Consider the following 22,970-nt stretch of genomic DNA (forward strand, 5'->3'; position numbering starts at 1 on the left):
TGGGGTTACATCTCTCTGTGGATATGTTGCCTGCTTTAAAGCAGGTGCCTGCATGCCAGATAAGCACAAAATACAGCACTGTGTACACATTACAGCAATAGACACTTGTGGCCCTGATGCTAGCCTTGCCCCAGGGCTAGCCCTGCCCTTACTAGGGCACTCCAGCCCTTCCAGTGGCTAAACGTTCCCCTTTTGGACAAACTAATTGGCAGCTTCTTTCCAGCCTCAGTCCAACTGGAGCTCTGAGCCTTTTTCCAAGCCTAACCCTAACCTTGAACTGAGCCCTAGGAAAGACACAGCAGCACTTCCGTGGGCTAGCAGTTCCTGAGGGGGATATTCTTTTTGCATCCCTTTGTTTCCTTTGGCAGCTCAACTCCAGCTGGAACTCCGGCATTTCCATTCCATTAGCCCCAACCCTAAACCTAGGCTGACACAAAGGCTCATGATGTGGCTCAATCCAGAGCCTTCATGTTACCAGGAGAACAATTCTTTTGGCAGCCCTATTTCTCAATTTCCAGCCCTTTTCCCAGCTGCATATCAGGCTTTCCTGTTCTCTCAATGCTAGTGCTAATTCTAACCCTAGTTTGAGCTATGAGCCAGGCACAATTGAGAAACATGGCATTCTTCAGAGGAGAACTCTTTTGGCAGCGCTGTGTTTGCTTTGGCAGCCCCTTTCCAGCCCCACTCTAGATACAGCTCTGTGGTTTCTTTCAGCCTTGATGCTACGTATGGGCATGATTCCTCACAGCCAAGTAAAACAGACTGTGAGAACCTAGAGCAGCAAAGACATGTAACAACAAAAAAAAGGGGTGTCAAATATAGCATTTAGTACAGAAATAGAATGAGAGTTATGGATACATTTTGAGGATTGTGAGATTAGCTTTTCTATATCTTGGAGCCTCCTTGCTTAAACTATAAGAAAGGAAATATAGTGAACTGCTAGTTCACAAAATGAAAGTCATGAAAAAGATCAGATGTGGGAGGGATCTAAAAGCACTGGCGTGTAGGATCTTGAAGAAGAATGAAACAGAAGAGCACAAAACAGAAGTGTGTCAATTCCATCAGAGGGGGCTACATCTAATGGGATTCAAGATCTGATTCTTACTTACTCTGACACTGGTTTACTTCCCTTTGGAGTAAATGAAGATCCAGAGCTTTGAAGTCTGTTGCCCTGAGGTCTCCTACGATGGAAGAAAAAAATGGCAGTTTCAGGCCACAAATATGTTGTTTATTTAGAGACTTCTAGTGTTTGTTTCAGAGTTTGTAACACTCTGTAATTGTGAGGTACTAAAGAATTCATTATAATAATTAGTATTTGACTTTATAATTCAGTTATTAATAGTCATAATTTACACAAGGAATCAAACTTCTCTTTTACTACAGCAAGTAATCATATAAAAAAATCTCCTGGGACTTTCAAATAAGATCCTGAATCCAGCTCTGTCCCAAAGGGTTTCTTAAATAGACAGTTTTGCCAGAAGCAACCCACATCCACACAGGGCCCACACTGCAGCAAATTCAGCTGTTGAGGCTTTTTCACAGAAACTTGCCTGCTAGCAGACACCACTTTTCTACTAGATGGTGAACACATGTAAACACTCTAGCTAGTAAAATTGGTGCGTGAGTTGGAAAAGAGTGGCCTCTTATGTAAACAAGCCCCAAACCATCTAAGAGTTTTTAGTTAAAACCAGCAGGTTGGATCCTGTCTGCTGGCAGCACTGTAACATGACTGTTCCTCTCAGAGAGGACAGCAATCGCTTCAGTCCCTGTGCCACCTGCTATTGCTGCAGAGCCTCCAAGCAGCTGGCTGTGCTTTTGGAGGAGTTCAAGCTCATGCTGACGAAAGCACGGGTAACAGCATGGCAGGGAGGCTCACTGGTGAGATGTCAGCCAAACGCACACATAAAAATTTGCTTTTTAACTCTGATGCACTGTTCCTTCATGGGATTGTGTTCAAATGCACTCTGCATCCAGCAGCTAGATCTGGGTTCTGTGCTGTTTAGTGTCTTCGTTAATGACCTGGATGATGGGACAGAGTGTGTCCTCAGGTTTGCAGATGATACAGAAGTGGGAAGGGTGGGTGATGCACCAGATGGTTGTGCTGCCATCAAGAGGGACGTCAGATGGCTGGAGATTAGGGCAGACAGGGATGTCGTGCAGTTCAGCGACAGGGAGTGCAAAGCCTGGCACCTGGGGAAGAACGATCCCATCCGCTGACACAGGCTGGGGAAAGTCTATCGGCAGAAAAGGCCATGGGGGTCCTGGTGGACACAAGTTGGACATGAACCTCCAGTGTGCCCCTGTGGCAAAGGTGGCCAGCAGTGTCATGGGCTGTGTTAGGTAGGACCTTGTGAGTAAGCCAAGGGAAATGATCTTGATCCTTTCCCTCTGCTCGGCACTGGTGAGGCCACATCTGGAGTCCTGTGCCCAGTGGTGGGCTCCCCAGTACAAGAAATGGGCGTACTGGAGAGAGTCCAGCAAAGGGCCACAAAGATGATGAAGTGACTGGAGCATCTTTCACATGAGGACAGGGTGAGAGAGGTGGGACCATTCCATCTGGATCTTATCAATGTGTATAAATATGTGATGGTAAAGAGTAATGGAGAAGGAGCCAGACTTCTCAGCAATTTCCAGTGCCAGGAGAAGAGGCAATGGACACAAACTGAAATACAAGACATTTGTTTAAACATAATATTTTTTTTTACTATAAGGGTGATTGAACTGTGAAAGAGGTTGCTCAGAGCATTTTGGAATCCACCTCTGTGGAGATTTTCAAAAGCTGACTAGACACAGTCCTGAGGAACTTGCCTGTGCAGGAGGGTTGGCCTGAGTGATCTCCAGTGGTCCCTGCCAACCTCAGCTATTCTATGAGCTTATGAAGGATTAACATAATGATAATTCCTGAAGCATCTGAAGCACTTAGGTTATTTGGAACTTGTATACACCAAAAAGAGGTGTTTGGAAAACAATAAACATTTTATCCACGTGGTATGTAAAAAAAGGTGATATTTCCATAGAACCAAAATACCAAAAAAAGAAGAAATAAAAAGGTATTGTTTTTTGAAAACAGGTGAACAATTGCTCAGAAATCAGATGTATAAACAGAAAAACCTGTACTGACATAAAAACTGCCTACAATTTAAATTTCAATAGGCACCTGCAACATGTTTCACATTTGCTGGAAATCTTATAGTGCTTCAGGCAGGACAAAGCAGAGTTTGGTATTAAAGGATTAATGTTCAATTAGAAATTATGTAAGATCAGAACACACTATTGTGATGGGACTGGAGCACCCTGAAGGGATGTGTGAAGTTGCAACGGCAGGCAGTGCGGCCGGCTCCAGGCCCCTCGCCTGCTTCCCAGCCTTGCCAGTTCCCGGGAGGGAAATTTCCCATCAACGGCTGCTGCCAGGGCATGACAGACAGTGGTTTCCAGCTGCCGTGACCAAGGGGGAAAGCGGATCTGCCTGCTTAACTCCCAAAGAGACTAGTCCAAGCTCCTCCTCCTCAAGTCTTGGATGAGAAGCATCATATATTTTCAAACAATAAAGTCAGTCTGTTCTTACAGATAAATGGCTTCTTAAAGGGTTTTGTTATCTTACCATGAAAGCAAGGATCGCAAGCAATGCAGTCATCTTCCAGGAGATACCACGTGACGTATTTTCAGCCATATGCTCTGCCTTGCCAGCCACCTGAAATGAGACAGTAAAAACCTCTCATGTTTAGCCCAGTGCAACCCTGGAAAGCCTCGTAAGGCACAAGCAGCCCGTTATTGTGTTAATAAATAGGGTCAGTCTCAATTTTGAAGCTCAAGCTTTTAACTCTGCAGCTCTGGCATCCTCCTGCGGAAAAAGGTGTCTCTTGTCAGTTGTTCACATGGCTGTGTTCATTGGCAGAAAATAAATAAATCAATCTGTGGTTAGCACAATTTCTCCTTAGGGTAAACTCTGCTGTTGAAGTTTTTCAAATTAGAGCTGAAGAAATATATTCTAAAGGTTTTCTGGCTGTGCAGACTCTTAACACTTCAGATATCTCTCCCAGCAGATTGCAAGGGACTTTTGGACTTAATCTGTTCTTGCTCTTCGTGTGAAACGCATATTCATTAAGCATCATGTTCTTACTTTATATTAGATATCATAAAACAGTGCAGTGTGGAGGGAATTTGGGAAGCCAGTACTGATGTCTTTCTCAAAGCCTGGCAAGAAAAAAATGCCATTAAACAGAATATTACTTTACCATAGAAGAATTTGGATATAGCTCCTTCCATGCAGGAATCTGAGCTGCAAGAACAGGCTGGGATGTGCTGAAAGTGAAGTAGTGTCAATATTTTCTATAGGTGTAAGAATTTTGGGGCTCTTGGTTTATTCAGCCAGATCTCAAAACACTTCAAGCAGGCAGTTGCTTCATTACAGTGGTACTGAACTGTGCTGACACTGAGGTTAGTGTCTTCACTTCTTTATATTACAAAGTTTGCACCTCGTTAGTTTTAAAAAGCATTGTATTGAAACGTGGACTGCAGCTTTTGTTCTTTGGGGACTTCCATGTGTGTTTACATAAAGCAAGAGTACTCTGCAGACTTCAAACTTACCAAGCAAAAAGTATTTCAGATAGAATTTATGGAAACATGCCCGTAAGTGTAGCTTTATGGGAGCAACAGGTTCTGTTGGGTTTTATTTCAGTCAAGAGAATTTTTTCCTTCTTGGGTATACTAAAGGAAGGAGCATCATATCAAGCTATGGTGATAAAGCAGCTTTTGCTCTTCAAAGCCCTAAGGGGGAAAAAATGTAAATGGCCAGATCTTCTACTGAGAAATTCCTGCATCCATTTTTTTGATCATTCATATTTAGGCCCTGTTTTTTAGAAAGGATATTGGTTTTATATTATCTAAGAGGAAACATCACCCATATTGTATTCAATATTTTTGTAGGTGGATTCTGTATGGCTATACCAATAATCCTGATGAACTCCTATCTCTCATTTGCACCTATTTCTTCAGGGGAGGGACACAGGTACCTTTGCTACAGCCACCTTTAGCAGTACTGCCTCGTTGGACCTGGCACAGCCAGTGCCTTGTGTTTACTCTGGGTCTTCCCCTGGTCGCTGCAGGTGCCCAGGCCTTTTCTCACTACCTCTGACTTTGCCCCGGGCTTCCCCTCAGTCGCAATGCTAACACTCCTTGGTCTGCTTCCAAGCCTGCTATGTTTTATCCTTGCTTTCTCCCAGACCTTCATCAGTCTCTTCCCCCTTCTCTTCCCTCTCCCATGCCAGCTGTGAAATGTGAACTCCTGCTTAAAGACAGTTGCAATTCCAAATCCCTTTTACTTTCTTCACAATAAGTCAGCTTATGTTTTTCAGACACTAAACAGGGATTTTGACACTAAAGAGCATTTTCTTCCAAAACATACTGTGAGATTCATTCTGGCCTAGACAGTCAGTAGCCAAACTTTACCAACTACAAAAATAAACTTCAAAACTCCGAAGTTTGATATCAAGTCTTTTCCATTAATTATGTATTTTATGCCTCATTTAGAAATTGAGGGCTAAAGCATTCATTTCTATTTCCAAATTTAACCAAGATTAAAATACATTAGGGCATATAAACTTGGATGTGAAATCCCCAGTTCAGTAAATCGCTTAAGCTTGTGAGTAACTATGATACTACTTGGAACAGCACTCTAATGTATTTAACTTAAAGCACGTGCTCAGAACTGTTGCTTTAGGTACTCAGGAGCAGTGCTTGGGTTACTCAAGTGCTCAGATATAAATGAAGATGAGTGCTTTGGTGAACAAGGACCTGACATTGTACCGTTATAAATGAATAAGATAGAACATTTTGTTCACTGAAGATTCTATTTGAATAAATTGTACATAAAAAGACATTTCTTGATCCACGTTTTAGAGTCTATAGCATGAATTATTTATTTACATTAGATGATAAAAAAACCTAAAACAGTTTAAAAATATTTTTCAATGAAAGCATGAAATCTACACTTACAGCATGAAACCTCTCAACCTCCAAGAATTGCTATTCATTTTGTTTAAATACAACCAATACTCATTTTCCTGAATGCCTCTGAACTCTGTACTGCAGCAAAAAATGACTCAGGGCTTTTTCTAAAATTGCTGTTTGTGCTTTTTAGTTACTTTTAACATGCAGGGCATTGTTCTTCTGCAACTTCTTGAAAAAAACAAAACAAAACCAAACCACCTCCTTGAAATTCAGTTAGCTTTGATGTAAAGTGATTGGTTTCCACCTGGATGAAGTAAAATTTTCTTCTTGGGAAGTTTATTAGTACATTAAAAGATGCAAATTAATTCATAATTCTTTCAAACTCATTCTCTTGGGAACAATTATAGAAGGAAATTATTAATGTACAAGAAAACAACAGTTAAGAATCTCAAAGGGCAACAGGAGTGTGGAATAAATGAAAATGTTTAGATCTAGCTAAAGCAGAACTCCGTTATAATAACAGTTCATAAACCAATTTTAATTTTTCTTTATTTTTAAACTGATAGAAGCCACATAGTGCACACAAGGAATCAAAGACCCTGGCAAAATGAATTTCCAGCCAAAGGCCCCATTCTCGATGAAGTGCTGTGGAAACCCAGTGCGAAGAGTTGAACATGTGCTACCAGGACTTCCAGGATCACAGCCAAATGTACCAGTTTACCAGTTTCAGTGTCTCTGGTGTACACCATTCCATGATGATGGCATACAAAACTGTCATTTCGATGTAAACCTCTGCACTCTGACAAATAAGCCCAATATTTTCATCTGGATAATGAAAACTCCTCAGGATCCAGTTAATATTTGACGAAAAAACAGCATACAGATTTGCTTTTTAGGCTTCTTTAATGCACTTCTGCTTTTCTCCGTTAAGGTGTTAAACAACTCAGCCACTTTCCATTTTTCTCTTCATAGTTTATCTGGCGTGCTTTTAATGTTACATATCTGATGAAAATTTCAAATATTTTTACGATTAGTGTCATAACACAGGCTACCACCAGGAAACCTGTAACTACCCTTGGCTATCTGCTCCCAGCACTCCCTGATGTCTGGCTATCAATGAAAAGACTGAGAGGGAAACACATACTCTCAAAATATTGTAAAACAAGCAACACTACCGAGGGAAGTTTCCCCATAACATGAGCATTATCCCGTGTTAAAGAACTTGCCCTTTTTTAAGGACAGCCACATAAACATCATACACACAGCCATTTCCTTGAGATCTCCACACTCAAAGTCTGATCACAGCTTAATACGCTGAGGCAAGACAATAAACAGGGACATCACCTGAACTGAGAACAAGATTAGGTTATGGATATCTGCAGGAATAAAATAACTTGTATTAGACTCGCTTACATGTGTCTTTCTCTACAGGCTCTGTAGCAGTACTCTAAGGAGTACTGCTTATGAATGAAAAATGTTTAAATTTGAAAAAAACAAGATGAACTACAAGTATTTCAGTTTTTGGAATAGCATAAGAAGTGACATAATAAAAATCTGAATAACATGGATTGACAAAAATAAACCCTTAAGAAGATTGGACACAGTAGAGCCGTTGTACATACAAATCACCCAGACAGAAATCCAGACTCTAAATACAGCAACATTTATCGTATTTTCTAGTGACAAAACTCCCTCTCTCAAAAAAATTCTCGAATTCCACATCAGAGACATTGTTTTGATGATGTGTATAAAGTAAAAGTTTCTGCATGTTAAAAAAGTAGTACTGCTGCAAACATTGGTCAAATTCTTGTTCTGTTCTGCTCCTGCAGTTGCCTGGCTGGATGAATGTATTTCTTTTTGCCAAGCTAAAACAGGCAGTTTGCTTCTGGAGGAGCAATTCTATCTCATGGTTCAGTTAAGTCTACTGAGAAAAATCAACGATTATTACCCACCTAATGCCATTGTTCTGTATATTTGGAAGAACATATGGACCAATTGGAAAAAAAAAAAAGGAGTAGACACTTTATGCATACTTAACATCCCAATGCAGCTCAAGTTCCATTAACCTCTTTTAGCTAGTTTGTTCTCGGCTGGTTTCTGCTAGAGACCAAAAGCCTCATGAACTGGGAGAGAAAGAGATGCCAAGGAATCACAAGAACATTTCTGAGTGAGAATACTGACGAGGCCATTATGGTTAAACAGTTTTCAGATGCAAATTTAACTATACGAAAATGCAAGTACAAGTTCTTTTTGCTGAGGGCGGGAGAATAACAGTTATTTTTCAGGTCATGTTTATTTTTGCCCTTAAAAAGAACCTAAAGCCCAACAACATAGAAAATTTCAGAAGAAGAGTAGCCTATATGAATAGGTCTGTGATATGCTGTGGGCAATTACAGGGTGAGGCCAGACCAGCCTTTTTATAACCAAAATTTGCTTAAGGCTGTTAAATGTGAAACAAGCTGATGGCATCACTTTGATTCTGAAGGGTTATGTGCCTATATGAGAAAGTTCTGATTTAATTTAACTCGTGATGGCATTTGTCTCATTTTAAAGACAAGACAGACAGAGATATTGCATGTCACAATTGAAGTGATTTCTTATAAGGCTAGGACCAAGGTTCAATGGCTGAGATCTCTCAGCTGTTGCCTCTGTGATATGCCTCTTTGGCAGCAAACCAACAATGTCAGCCGGGCATAAATGTAAGTGCCAGATCAATTTTTTTTCCTTTGAAGTGAACAATCTTAAAAGATCAGGGTAAAGCCCTGGAGAAAACAATATTCAAGTTAAATATCATCACTGTTCTCAAGAAATTGCTTTAGTAGCTATTCTAGTTAATCATGGTCATTCCCTATCTATATAGACAGCAGACAGAGAAAAGTGTCACGTAAGGACAGTCTTTCAGATGGAGTTTCTCCCTTTAGACGTGAGCATAGAGGCCTGGGTTAACATAAGAACTCAGAATTCTGCAGATAAAAAAAGGTGAGAGGTCCTCTAAATATCAGGCTCTGGGTCTGGTTACTCTTTTTCTGGGATATGGCCCCTGTGCAGAAACCAGCTGCTGATCGCTACCAAAGCAAAATTTGTGATATAAATGCGTGAAACTATGAGGCACTGAAGGAAATCACTTTGAAAATGCAGCGATGCCTCATTGATACAGCAAATTCACTTAGGCCACTGAAGTGTTCCCATCCCATCATCAAAGCATTGCTCATCAACCGGAGGTGGCCAGGTGAGACGTCCTCAGGTGGTGCAGTTCCCAGTAACCAGAGAGTAAATGAACTGGAATTTTTCATCTCCACATGAAAAATAATCTTATTTTCTTTGAAGTGGATATTGTTTCACCGGTGATCATAAATGAGAATGAGTGGTGAGCAAGCGCCATTAAAACACCTTGCTTTAGTTTTAAAGATATTAATGGGAAGTCTCACTTATTGCTAAATGTTGGCAAACAGTTATAATCAGTTATAGTTAATTTACTACTACATAAGTAAAAATGTGCTAAGAGCAGCACACTTGTTAAATTAAAGCTCACTTAATGATTACACAGCACTTGGGAATAACATCCAGTTAAAAAGTGAGCAGTAAATGGATGTTTTCTTTAGAATAATTCATTTTGGGGAAACAGAAGCCCTTTACGTTTTTGCTAGATACAAAAAGAAACAAAATATCAGACAGTAGACTAGGAAGAATTTCTTCTATTGGTGAATATTGTAGCGCTTACTAGGGCTGATAAAACTTCCATGAAAAGGCTACTGGCTCTAATTCTCCACCCTATGACAGAGGGTTGAGCTGAAGTCAGTGCTGTTATCTTCCTGTATCACACTTACCACAGACTGAAAAAAACCAGATAAAATACTGGGTACTACCTAGTGTCTAGCCTCTTCATCGTGGTGTGGTTTTTTGTGTGTTTTTTTTTTTTTTTTTTATGTGTGTGTGTTGTTTTTTTTTTCCCCTCTCAACACCACAGTGTCTGAAAATGGAATGTATTCAATCAATAATAATAGCAAAATCCCAAGCCTCAGATAAAAGCTAGTGTTTTCCTCTTTATGGAAGTGAGGATTTTAGCTGAATCTGGGTTATTTTTGAGGTAGGGAGTAACCTGGGTAATCCTGGGGTGGTGATGAGAATGGTGAGGGTAAGTAAATAGTAAAGAGATAGTAGTGTAGCACTCTTTCTGATGGACAGGAGTTCTCCAAGGGTTAGTTTGGCACGTTTCGTCAAGAAGCTGGGGGGTGATCTGTCTGCTCTCTTTTGAAAGATCGTCAACAGAAAACACTTCTTGCCTTTGTTCTCATGCTTCAACCTGGGTTTTTCACTTTTGTTCAAAACTATTTCAGACCCAAACATACTAAGAAAAAAGGACATTGAGGCTTAGATGATGTCCAATTTAAAAGTTAAAAATTTCAAAATATTGGAAAATATATTTTAATTTTGAGATGGATCACAAAATTGATTGCTAAAGTTACATTTAAAAACAACCCAATCATTCATAAGTTCGAAAATGGCTGTGCCCTCATTTCTTTTCCATGATACACCTGTTGAATAAAATGTGGCATTTTTTCATTGAGTACTTTTGTGAACGAACTTGATGAAAAAAAATTCTTAAGCGTGAAAAATCTTCTACAGCAATCTCGACACACCAGTGTTAGACCATTTTTTTGTCACCATCTTTTCATATAGGAGCTTTATAGAAGTATTGCTTCAGTAGTTCAGGGGCAAGCATGAGTGGAGGGTGATGGGTCAAAGCTCAGTCCCCCTCTGGGTTTTTGTGCTAAAACAAGGATAAGGTTCTTTTGGGACCAGCAACCCCCTTTATGTGCTAATACAGGATGAAAAAGGCCAATAGCTGTGGAGCTTATTGCATCCTCTTCAGGAACGGCAGAATAGCTCCACAGCAGAGGCACCGTGGAGGACAGGGATGGGTCCCCACTGTGGATGACAAGCCAGCTAAGTTATCCCCACTCTGAGCAGGGAACCAATTCCTCCTTTTTGTCTTTGGCTGCCAGAAAACCCTCCCTGCACATCCAAGCTCCAAATGGAGCAATGACAACATGCAAAATGGATCTTGACTCACTTTGCACATGCCTGCCTACAGTACTGATGGTGATGCTACAGCATCATATTAGTATTTTTCTTTTTATACCCATGCTGTAATGGCATGGTACAGGCCAAGGAAAGTTACAAATGTAGATGTATCCACTCATTGTTTAATGATGCTTGCATAATTGGTGGCATATGGGATCTTAATGAAGATTACATGCAGTATGCTTTAATAGGAAATGTAAAGTACATCTTTTTGTGGTTTGTAGTATAATCACTAAGAAGGCTGGAATTATTGAAATTACTATATGATTAAGAGAAAGGCATTCTAGCATTATCTGCTCATTAATAAATGAAGACTGTCTGTATGTAGAGCAAGACTGATTAATTGTGTATATATCTTTTCATGGAGACACCATAGGTAAGGACTCTGAAAATACTCAGCACTGATGAGAGCTACTAAAAGTCAAGAAATCATTGCCTTGCAGAGAGAAAAGCCTTACAGTGGTTGTTCAAAGAAGCATTCTTAATGGTGTCTGCTTATGTAGGACCCATGCAAATCTGTGTGTGCAAAAAAATGCTCCACTTGCAGAATTTTCTCCTCAGACACTGTAGGTATATACTGGCTGAATTTGTTATATTTGGAAGTACTTTCAACTCACTGTAAACTTCTGCGTATAAGATACGGCCCAGGGAAGACAGAAACTCTTATTCTTCTGTCCCAAGTCCTACAACTTTTTACCTTTCTTCAAATAGATAAAGATATGAGGGGAAAACATTAGAAGAGCATTTAAAAACATAAATGATTTTTGAGTCCTATCTCTTGAAAAGCACTTTGCCAGAAATCATTAAAATCTGGCAAAAAAAAAAGTTTTAACTAGTCAGAGACCACCTAACATAACTTGAAATGGAAAAAGCTTTTTTAATAATACAAAGGGGGTATGTACCTTGGGTTTATGATGGAAAGTCTCAGCTGTAACTGTGGAGCAAATACAACCTCCACATAATAATGCTGCTATGTAATTTCTTCATCTAAAATGTTCCAACTTACTACAGATACCGTAAAATCACATTGGTGAATGCACAGGCTCTGAAGGGTGTATTATATAGAAAAGCAGTAGAAGCTGCTGCCCATGAAGACTTAACATAACTAGATAATTTTACAAGTACTTAATAGTGTGTATTTGTAAAAGGCAATCTCTGCTCTGCAATTTGGATCTTACAAATCATTTAGCGTGCTCCTGGGAAGGTTGAGATATCCTAGTAAAAACTAATGCGAATTTTGGGGTTGTCATATGCAGGGACAGGAGTTGGAGTCAATGATCCTTGTGGGTCCCTTCCAACTCAGGACATTCTATGATTCTATTCTATGATTCCAATATTCTAAACATGCAAAAACTTCAGATAGATGGTGCCCATATATTTGAACATGAAGTAAATGCCAACATGCAACTTTTACTTAAGCTATCTATACCTTCTCCATCTGTTTTATGAAACAAATCTGTCTTCCAAAAACTCTTGATATACCCTTTCAGCAAAACACCACAACTGACTGGCAAAGATCGAAAACATATTTGAGTAACCACCTTATACAGGTTCACTGAATTTTAGCCCGGAAAGAGCTTGTGCACAACACAGGGCATAAGGTCTGAAATGATTTCTTCATTAAGTATGGAACTTCTGACTGAGATGAAATTGCAGGATTTTCCTTTATGAAGATACCCATTCTGAAAAGGGTAGAAGATTACATCCAGCTTGAATCTTGTTCTGTGGCTAAAATCATAACTGTGAAAAACATGAGGGTCGTTTCCAGTCTGCATGTCTCTAGTTTGCACAGGAGATGTGGAAACTATGCTCCCATCAGAGCACCTCTGCCTTCAGCTCACTTTCTCTCTTTCCCTACTCCTGTATGAACAAAGAACCTTCTAAGTAATCAATGCTGTATCTTCAGGACCTCATGGTGTAATATGGAGTAATTCTGCAGAAAGCTACTAAATTTTATTTTGGCAGCAACAAGGATCCTGATTTCTATTACAGTCTTCTAGAGTAACACTGAGAAACTCACTCGAGGGTGGGAGTTACCAAAGGAACCCAAAGGAATTAGAAGCTGCTAAAAATCAAGGACAGCTAGTCGTACCTGCTTCCTTTGGCAGCCTCTGTCTCACTATCTACCACAGTAAAAATGAGGATTTAGTGATACTTCTTTTTAGCATGAACAGAAATAGTTGATTGTAAAAACAAACCCAATGAAATATTCAGTAATAAGATGATCAAGTCACTAAATAATGCATTCAGCTGGCTCTAGTGGCTGACCTTTGCAAAACTCCTTGGAGTTGAAGGACAAACTTTTTTTTTTTTTTTTTGATGGTGTAATTACTGGGGAAACACTGCTATGAGAACTCTATATTTCACAATGAAAGCAGCTCACTTTTTAGCTTTAATTATGTGTATTCTTCAGTAGGTGGCCTTCTTCCTTCTTAGTAGTACTGAACCAATACCATGGCATAGCGCTAATGGGCACTGTGCTACTTGAGATGCCATCTTTCAGAAGAGTGGCTGAAAGCAAGGTCTCATCTCTTTGTGATTTTGATAGTCACTGTGGCATTTTTTCCTTTTTTTTTTTTTTTTTAAATAATAAAGGTGTGAGCATCAGTACCTTGGCCACAGTCCGAGTTGGGTAATTACATTCTGTCTCCCTAAATTCTGCTTTGTGCAGTTTTAATTTAATACGGTGCTCTTCTCTTCTTCCTGCCCTAAGTTTTGTGTCATTGCTGTGCACTATTAAATAACCTCCATATTTCCCCTGAGACAGCTGCATTTAAGCTGTGGGTAAAGCAAAGCCTGCACATGACATTTGTGAACCATTCCTAGAGAAGGAAACACAAGCTCACTTGCAATTATTACACACCAATATTTACCTGGATGAACTCCAGCTTTTCTACCCTCCAGTAGTTCACTTTCATTTGGAATTTAACTACCCAAATGAAAGCAGCAGCTGCAGGGAACACCGTCCCTTCTCAAGGGGTCAACAAGGCTTGGGAGGACTTCTCTGGCAGGCAAAGTAGTTTCATCCTCTGTCCAAGAACATAAGCTGCCAGAAGCAGCCTTCCTCTACAACAACATGCAGAGTTACCCTGTCTGAGCTGGGTGGCTGCCTTCCCCCATCTCGCCCCTCTTGGAGGGTCAGTTTGTCCTCCCAGGACACTCCTGCTCCACCCTCTGTGTTCACCCAATACACACAGGGCTACCTCTAACAGACAAGTTCAAACAGGCTGTACATGAGGCTAGAAATGAAGCTAATGCCAGTGCATTTCTGGATTTAGTTTACAAAGTGACCTTTCTGATGGTCTTAATTGTACCTAAACTCAACATGTTCAAGTTTACTATTATGACTTTGAGAAGATACAAGAGCAGTGCTTAGAAGAACAGCTGCTATTAGGATAGAATAGGTGGGTTGGACTGGTACACTGGGAATCTTGAAAGACGAAGGAGCTGAAAGAGCTCCTTGTAACCAGTAGTGTAATGCAGTCTCTGCCATGAACACAGAGAGCTGGACCTGCAGCTCCCACAAACACCGACAAGGAGACCTTGCCCATAGCACAGGAGCTGTGGTCCTTTGCCTGAGTGACCCCAGAGCAGCAGGGGCCAGGCAGTGCTGCGTGTTGCTGGGGCAGCTCCCACCAAGAGTGTTTATATACAAGAGTTTTGTTGACTGAAGAGTCTGTAAGAAAGCCTGGCAGTTGCCTGGGAAAGGCTCTGGATTGGAGGCTCCTGGAACCAGGAGAACCAGTCTACTTTTGGTGTCACATGGAGACAATTCTTGCAATGGTTTGAGAGGTCCTGGCAGGGGTCATGGCGCAGCTGCTGGGGTTATGCTTGTGGCAAGGGGACCCAGTAAAGCTGCAGGGCAAATGCTCCGTGTGCTATTGCCTATGCTTCCCTCAAATACTGCATATTGAATGCTTCTAGAAAATGCAGTATCTGGAAGTAAATGCATGTAGGAGACATCTACATGAGCAGAAAAAGGCCTGAATCTAACATGATTTTTCACTGGCATGAAGCCCTTCTAGTGTAGATGCTGCTGCTCAGGACTGAAGTCAATCAGCTGAGCATCGCTGTCCTGAGTTTTTCCAATGGTACCTGTTTTTAGGGTGGGAGGAGGGCATAGGCAGTGCGGAGGGAGGGAAGCGGATCATGTCACAACACAAAGCACTAGTGATCTTATGGCAAACATGCTTCTGAGGGTGTAAATCAATGTAGGCAGGTCTTCGTCAGCTTGATTGAAAAGCTAAAAGTAAAATTAAAAATACAAAACCCCAGGTGCAAGCTGTGTAACTAGAGCCATCCAAAACAGACTTATGGCTAGACCTTATTATATTAAAAAGAAATAATGTATTTGAAGTATTAACTTGAATATAAAATCATAGGAGCAAAACTCTATTGCTATAAATCAACAAGACTCCACCGATTTTCCTATTTACTGTATTTGAGTAATCTTAACTATGTATTATCTCACTTGGCTTTAAAACATTGCCAGAACTTGAGGCTTCAAGGCTTTTCATACTGATGGTATTCTTGCTTTTGTGACTATATTTTTAAAATACAGCATGCTTTTATTGTTTAATTTAAAGCTACTTGACCTTTCCTCCTGCTATCCACAGACATCTTGCATGTAAAAGCAACAATTTGGACCCAAAATCACCACCATCTGCTTATTTATAGCAAGATCCTACAGTGAAGGGAGTCTTTATTAAGCCCTCAATGGCAGTCGTGTGACTATGCAATAAACTCGGTTTTCAGTTTCCTGATAAAAATGAGACTCTTTCTTTACTGGTCCCTGTTATTTTGTGATGTTCTGCAACAATAACATTAGAAGAACCTTCATTTCCTGAAGCCCATCATCCCCTTTGCCCTCTTGTGGCTGTTGCTTTACCAGGTGTGTAGTCAGTCTGGTCCTGGCATGCCGTCAGGTACCAGAATTAAATGTCTTTATAGATTTTCTTTTACTCATTCAGTATCTGAGGGAGAAGGTGAACTTATAAGTGTGATTTTTTTTTTTCAAATTGCTGAGCTATCATTAATGTGACCCTCAAAAAAAAAAACCACAAACAAAAAAACAAAACAAAAAATAAATTAAAAAAACCCTCACTACACACCACAAAAACCAAACTTTGCAATACCAGGGGTTTAGTGGGGCAATAAAACCAAACAGCTCAAGAAAAAACAAAGCCAGTCATTGCTGGTAAAAAGTGAAGATTAAATAATTGAAGACACCTGCCCTGTGTGAGTATCAGCAGCAAGAAAAGATTCAAATAGGTTTTAAACTTGCATGAAGTTTCTCATAAACTAGGATCCTGAGGGACTTGGACAATAAAGAAAACCCTTTTCTGTTCAAAGAAGAGTATGTGATAAAGAGGAAAATTGTTGACATCCTACTGTGGGTGGATCACTTTTCCTTCTAATGAGGACATGTTCCAATTGCAGTGCAGCACAAAGGCACACTTCTGCCGCACTCAGAGTTCCCTTTCGACCTTTAAAATACAGTGCATGAGGGTAGGAAGTTTTTTACTTCAGAATGTTTTTTAGATTCTCGTTGCAGTCAAAACTATCCCAACACACTTCTACAGACAGAACTCACTACACTTCAAAGATACCTTTTTTTTTTTTCTAACTTGGATCCAAAACATATTTGATTGGCTTTCACTGAGACTCATGACAAGTGCTGCAAGTTCATAGGACCAAGCTGACATATCCCATACTAAAACCACAGATAAAGTTCCTAGAGTTTACTGTTTCAGGCACATATACACAGTTATGCTAGAGGGTAAATTAAGAAAAACTAGGTCAATGAACATGTATAATAGTAACTATTTTTAATATAATTACATAGCTGTTCTGTCCATAACATTGTTCAAGTTTGTAAGGTTATGAGATTTTGCACTTCTTATCCTACTTGCTACTACAGCCCAATACTGACACATCATGATACTCTAGCATTGATGCAAGAACGCAAAAATTCAACAGCATTTTCAAAGCGACACTGATTGACAGAAATGGCTTTTTTCCTGCTCAGCCCACAAGCTGGGATTTGCCTATCCAAATTACAGGTCTACAAAACAAGTATCTGTAGCTGAACTCTTTAGCTAGGTTCCCTTTTCAGCCAATGAGAGAAATAAACATTTCTAGATTTATCTTCTCCTAAGGTAGAAATTGAACAAGCACAGATGGGTTATGCTGTAGAAATAGCTACTTTTATCCCTTGACTATGCAAGAGCGTACACCACTAGCTCTGAGATGCATCCAGCTCTCAGTCTAGCCAAGTTCTTCGTCACGTAGACATTGGTGGCACCCAGCCACTGCTCCTTCTAGCTCACGCTAAATGCAGCTTCTCTTTACCCCTGTATAAAACTACTGAGTGGGAAGGCAACAGGGTGGTGTCTGAGTATGAATGTGGAGGAAAGCAGAGAAGTCTATACAAAATGCAAGAAGCTCCAGGAAGAAGACACACCTTATATCATTCAGGTGGTGGGTGCTTCAGTTGGTTTACAGGGAAAATGATGAACAAAGAGACCACATGTGTAGACCAATTTGAGTGAAATCCTCATTCAACTGAAATCAAACGCAAAACATGCAATCCTGAGCAGGCTCAGGGCTCCAGCCTTTGTCTGAAGAAATGGCATATTTCTAATACCGCTACCATAAAGGAAAGAACTCTGAGATGCTTTTCAAGGAATGTTAAGAAGCTTAAGCTTCAATGAGCTTACTAATTGTGATGTTCAGCCCACAGAATATAACAGGGATCACAGGTCAAGGCAAATTAGTCGTCCCAGGACTGGACTCAGTCTTGGGCTCTCAGAAGGGTGATGAGTTTGAATGTTCCAATGAGAAGAGAGCTGCAAGCAGCTCTCCTTTCTATCACTGTAACACACAGAGAGAAAATAAGTGGTTATTTTTGCACTACCTCCCAAGGAAAGTAGTAGATGCTTTTTTATTTAGACTACGTTGTTCAAGCCTATTCACGGTGTTCCTGCTCTGGTCACAAATCAGTTGCTGCTTATCAACATTTGGACAAGTTTGTTGGAATCTAATAATAGCCAGTGGTGGTGGGCAGCACAAAAGAAACAAAATCAGGTTGTGTGATTTTAGCTAGCCAGCTAATTCTGAGCTCTGCAACAGACAGTGGGAAGAACTTTTAAGTGGGGTGTGTGTGAATACCAACGTCAAAGATATCTGATCTATGTGCAGAGTGTGGCCTGACACACAAAAGAATGTATGACCTTTAACTTTGTGAAATACCTGACGGCCAGCTGTGCTAGGAAAGAATCTCCATGTAGTGCCTGTGATATGTTCATTCTCTTTTCAGACCATCCAGGGTTTGTATCTTTTTTTCGCAAACATTAGAAAATTACTACAACCACAGCATTCATGTAAAAGCAACGTATCTGATATGAGTGATACAGATAACAAAACCTTTCATCAAAAGATCCCTGGAGTACTATGCATCTTATTCACAATAGTTCCAGTCCTGCAACAAATTCTTGCTTCAATTTATACACAAGCTGCTTCACTGAAATCTAATCATATGCGTAAGCCCTCTCAGAATCAGTGGCTAGTACTGCACAAGAATTATGTTTGTCTCTGCTGATAATAAAACTCTCTGTAGGGCAAAATTCAAAAAGAAATCCTGTTAACTGTTTGAATTCCTTGAGGAACTTTGTTATGTCTGATCTGGGTTTTGTCCAGACAGAAAGGACCATCATCCTGCTCTGACTGATAATACTCCAAAATATTTAATGACGGAAGATAAGCAGGATTTTGTTCATCTGAGAAGCTGAATACTCTCTTAGGAAGGTCTGAGCTTTTAAATGAACCTTCTCAACTGGATGACTAATTCTTTAGCAAAGCTAGAAGAAAAAATACACAATACAAATAAGACGTTAGAGTGGGATAAAGAGTGCCTGATGCTCTCACAGAATCTGTTTTTTTACATCATCCCCAGTGACCTCAAAGACAAAAAACTACGTAACATGCCGCTATGAAACTAAATAACCCCATGTTCCCCCAGACTGTTTTACTAACCTGTTAGGTCTCAATGTCTGTACAGGTGAAGCCAGAAGCAATACAGAATATTGTATTTTATCAAAGAAGAATAACTGCTCTTGTAAACATATAAATAATGAAAAAGCTTTGAATCCTATTCTCATATAGACTATTAGATAGCACTGGTTGCCAAGTCTTGATCCCAAAAATATGCATCTAGAATGTGCCACAAACATAAGCGCAGTCTGAACCTGATTGCATAGCATGTCTCATCACATGATTGAGATGTAGATCTGAATTTCACAAGAGTCTAGAATTTAGGTTTTGGTCAACATCTGCTATCAGCAGGAGAGGATGAATTTCAGAGTTATTTTAAATGTTAGTGCTCTTTATGCTCGGATCTAGCAACTATCACGTGGAGTCAGACCAATGGTCCATCCTGAACCTCTACTAGCCATGGTGTCTTGGCAGTATAACTCCAATGTAAATAGTGAGGAGTGATGAAAAGCAAATTTCAGACCTGTCTCTGAACTTTGGGGAAGATACAAACTTGTATTTGGACTCAGATGTGACCGTATGCCAACATCACACCAAAGCAAAACTTAACCTGGGATTGGTATGCTGATTGCTTTGAGAAATTACCAAAATACAGTTCTGTTTACAATTTCTCTTGCAACGAGCTTCTTTACTGAGCTTCTAAAAGTCATACTTCTAAACATACAAAATAAACAACACACGATAAAAACATTAGTAATGTGCATCCTATCCCCCTTCCCAAGTGTACCCCTTACAACTGTTTGCAAGAAGCATGGAAATATTCTTGCAGTTATTGTAACACACTATAGGGGTGCTGAGTTCTTTACAGTATAAATCCCGTACAGCAAAGTTGAGATGCAGTGCGCCCTTCTGTTCCACTCGCATGAAAGGAGGGGTGTTGTTACCCACCTTATAATTCAGTTCAAGTAACTCCTCTTAAATAATACATGCTCCCTTTCCCAGAAGGCAGTCATTTATCAGTGTTATCAGATAACTGCTTGCTTTGAGCTGTTAATGCAAATACCCTTTGTCTGCCAAGTGTGGTAAAGGTCCTGCCTTCCATACACAAGCGGAACTCAGCAAATCAAAATCTGGGCGAAGAGATCTAACCTCTAATGGTCTTCAGGGCAAACTTTCTACTGTCTTTCCAAACCAGTGAAAGAGACTGGACTGTGCTATCTGGCAGTTTAACCCTGGATGGCCTGAAAAGAGGAAGCACAAAGTAAAACAAACAAACAAACACAACTTTGAAAAACAAATAAATTCAAACACATACCACTGCCAAATCCTCTTCACTTAGAATAAGTCTTGGCTAACAAATCCAACCTCTACTTAAGTCTGCACACACTACAAAAAAAACCAAAAACCAAAAAACAACACAACCTGTTGATGTGGAAATCTTGAAACAGTATGAAATGAAAAATTGTATCAATATTTTACTGAAAGTCTAAACCCACTTTTATGTCACTTAGAGATATTTTAAAATACTGGAACTGAGATAGTGAGAGAATAAATGGACCATAATTTAACCTCTCCACCTATCTAGTTGTGTTTCAGAAAAATTAAGCTGTCCTGCTTTATACTAATGGTTTTATGATTCTGTGTTTCCACAAACTCAAAAGTCTCCCGTGTCCTTGGAAAAGATGAAGGCAACACTTGCTCTTCACCCAGCCAGCGATGTGGACACACTCAGCAAACACTGAAACCTGTTTGTGTGCCACTGCAAGACTCCTGCCCTCTCCACTCAGGTACACATGCAGACATTCACCAAGGACATGGGACACAGCTGCTACTTGGCTCAGCCCAGCCTGGCAAACAGGAGGAGCCAGGGCTGACCCCACACCTCTGGCTTATTCAGGGAATCCCCTCAGCAGCCAGAAATCAGGCATCTGAAGGTCTCCAGCCCCCTCTCCCAGCCAATATCTTCTCTACAAGGTGTGCTGTATCTACTCGTTACTGAGGAAAGCCATCTGCTAGATGGATCCCAAATATGTAGCCTAAGAAGTCCCAAGGTTGATGGCCAACATGCTGGCTTCATCTTCAGCGGCTCCAGTGCCTGCCAGCACAATGCAGAGCAAAGGAGTCTCTAGTGTCCCAGCACCTCTGCTCTCAGGATTATCGTGTTCCTTCACCTCATCTTTCTAGGGAAGGTGGGAGAAGTCAAGAGCTGGCAGCTTCCTGCCAGAAAGCCACCAGTGTGCAGAGGCAGTACTGAACAAGTCTCACATGTGCAGAAGCAGATCCTTCCACCTCCACCCCAATGCTGGAAGACCCATGCCTCCCTCTGCTCTACCCTTGGAAGCATTTACCCCAGCCCACTTCACCAGCAGAGCCTGTCCTCTCGGGACTGTTGTGGCACTTTCCACACAACCACAAGTGCCTTCAGAAGCCAGAGGGCAACAGAAGATCAGGCCTGTCACATTTTGGTTTTCCATACTGCAAAGTCTTTTAAATTATTCTACATTTAATAATGCACATCCCCATCTTGTGTCCCACTTTCAGATTTCTTCCATCAAATTGACAAGATAAAGGGTTCTTCTTAAATATATCTTTTAACAAAACCTATATGGAATATGCTCACTTGTGTCAGTGATCTGGAAAATGTGCTTTGTCTTTCTTCCAGAGAACATGCACATTTCAGATTTCCCTTAAGCTTTCATAATTATTTCTGATCTCTATGGTTTTACTTTGTAAGCCCAGCTGATAACAAACAGATGAGAGAAATTATTTGAGAGTGGATTTTGTCTAGGAGGGAGCAGAGGAGAAAACCAGCAATAAAAGTCTGGTAATTTCTCATTTCATTCTAAAGACATGTTGTGGGTATTTGGATATTCTGGCTGTGAAGTAAACAGAGCTATAATCAGATGACACGGCAAGAATGGCTTGAAATGCTATTCAAGACTTCAGGTTTAAGTGTTTATTAAACAACAAACCTTTTGTACAAAGAATGCTCAAAGAAAAGCATCATATTAGGCAGCTTGCTCAGTAACTTGAGCCTATTTTCACAAATACTGTAAAGACTGAGATCATGGACATAACAAGCTTATATATGTGAAGTATGTGTACATTACAGTGAATATGTGCATGACCTATTAGTTTAGCTTGCGATCCTGGTAGATAAAAGGCTAGCTCCTGTAGAGCTCATGGCATGCTCAGAGAGCTGTTTTCAGCATTTCACTCAGCCCCATCACTGCCCCCATCACTGCATCCATCAGCTGGCCTCAGAATGGAAGGAAGATAAGATAGGAATTATCAAGATACAGCTTGTAATGGCTGAGTCATAACACTAAGCACCTCTAACTCAAACTAACAAGGTCATTTAGGAGGTATGACTTGCTGTGACACCTGCTGAAGAAGAGAGGAAACTGGGTACTTAACATTTTAGAATAAAACTCAGAGTTTCCCTTCAGCTGCGTTTAGTGTCTGAACAAACCCCAGGGCACAAACCCCAGTGCCAATTTAATACAGACTTCTATTTGCAGAGACTCATTAGCATTGTGCACAACTGCTTGAAAAAAGGTTAAAGTCCTGGCAGAAAGCAGCAGCAGCAACTATCAGTTCAACTCTAGAAACTCTCCAGCACTTACCCTGAGACTCACCAGCGGGGGAACCACTGAAGTGTGGAGCAGAGTCCTGAGCAGACACTGAGGCCGCGAGCAGGGAGCAGTGCTGAGGGGCTGCAGCGCCAGCGGGTCAGCACCTGTCCCTGCTGTCACTGCTCTGTCCCTTGCGGTGCCACCTGATGCGGTCTACGGGGGCAAAGCTAACTGCTCTCCACTAAATACTTCCCTAAGCTACATGCTTTAGTTCTTTGTAAAGCAGGGCTTTTAAAATGAGACAGCACCATTTTGAAGGCCTTATTTCATACTAGAACACTACAAATTTCTCCTCTTGTAATTCCTCAG

The 22,970-nt window shown here is 40.6% G+C and overlaps 1 long non-coding RNA gene across 1 annotated transcript; it reads right to left on the reverse strand.

The window, feature by feature from the left end:
* Positions 1-772: 772 nt before the first annotated feature.
* LOC135991160 (uncharacterized) lies at positions 773-22,737 on the reverse strand. The gene is made up of 3 exons (XR_010606490.1): positions 22,653-22,737; positions 3,602-3,691; positions 773-1,181 (listed from the first exon to the last, which is right to left on the reverse strand). It is a non-coding gene; the product is annotated as an uncharacterized LOC135991160 (long non-coding RNA).
* Positions 22,738-22,970: the final 233 nt, after the last annotated feature.

This window comes from Caloenas nicobarica, chromosome 7 (genome assembly GCF_036013445.1).
Source record: "Caloenas nicobarica isolate bCalNic1 chromosome 7, bCalNic1.hap1, whole genome shotgun sequence".
In the NCBI taxonomy this organism is placed as follows: Eukaryota; Metazoa; Chordata; class Aves; order Columbiformes; family Columbidae; genus Caloenas; species Caloenas nicobarica.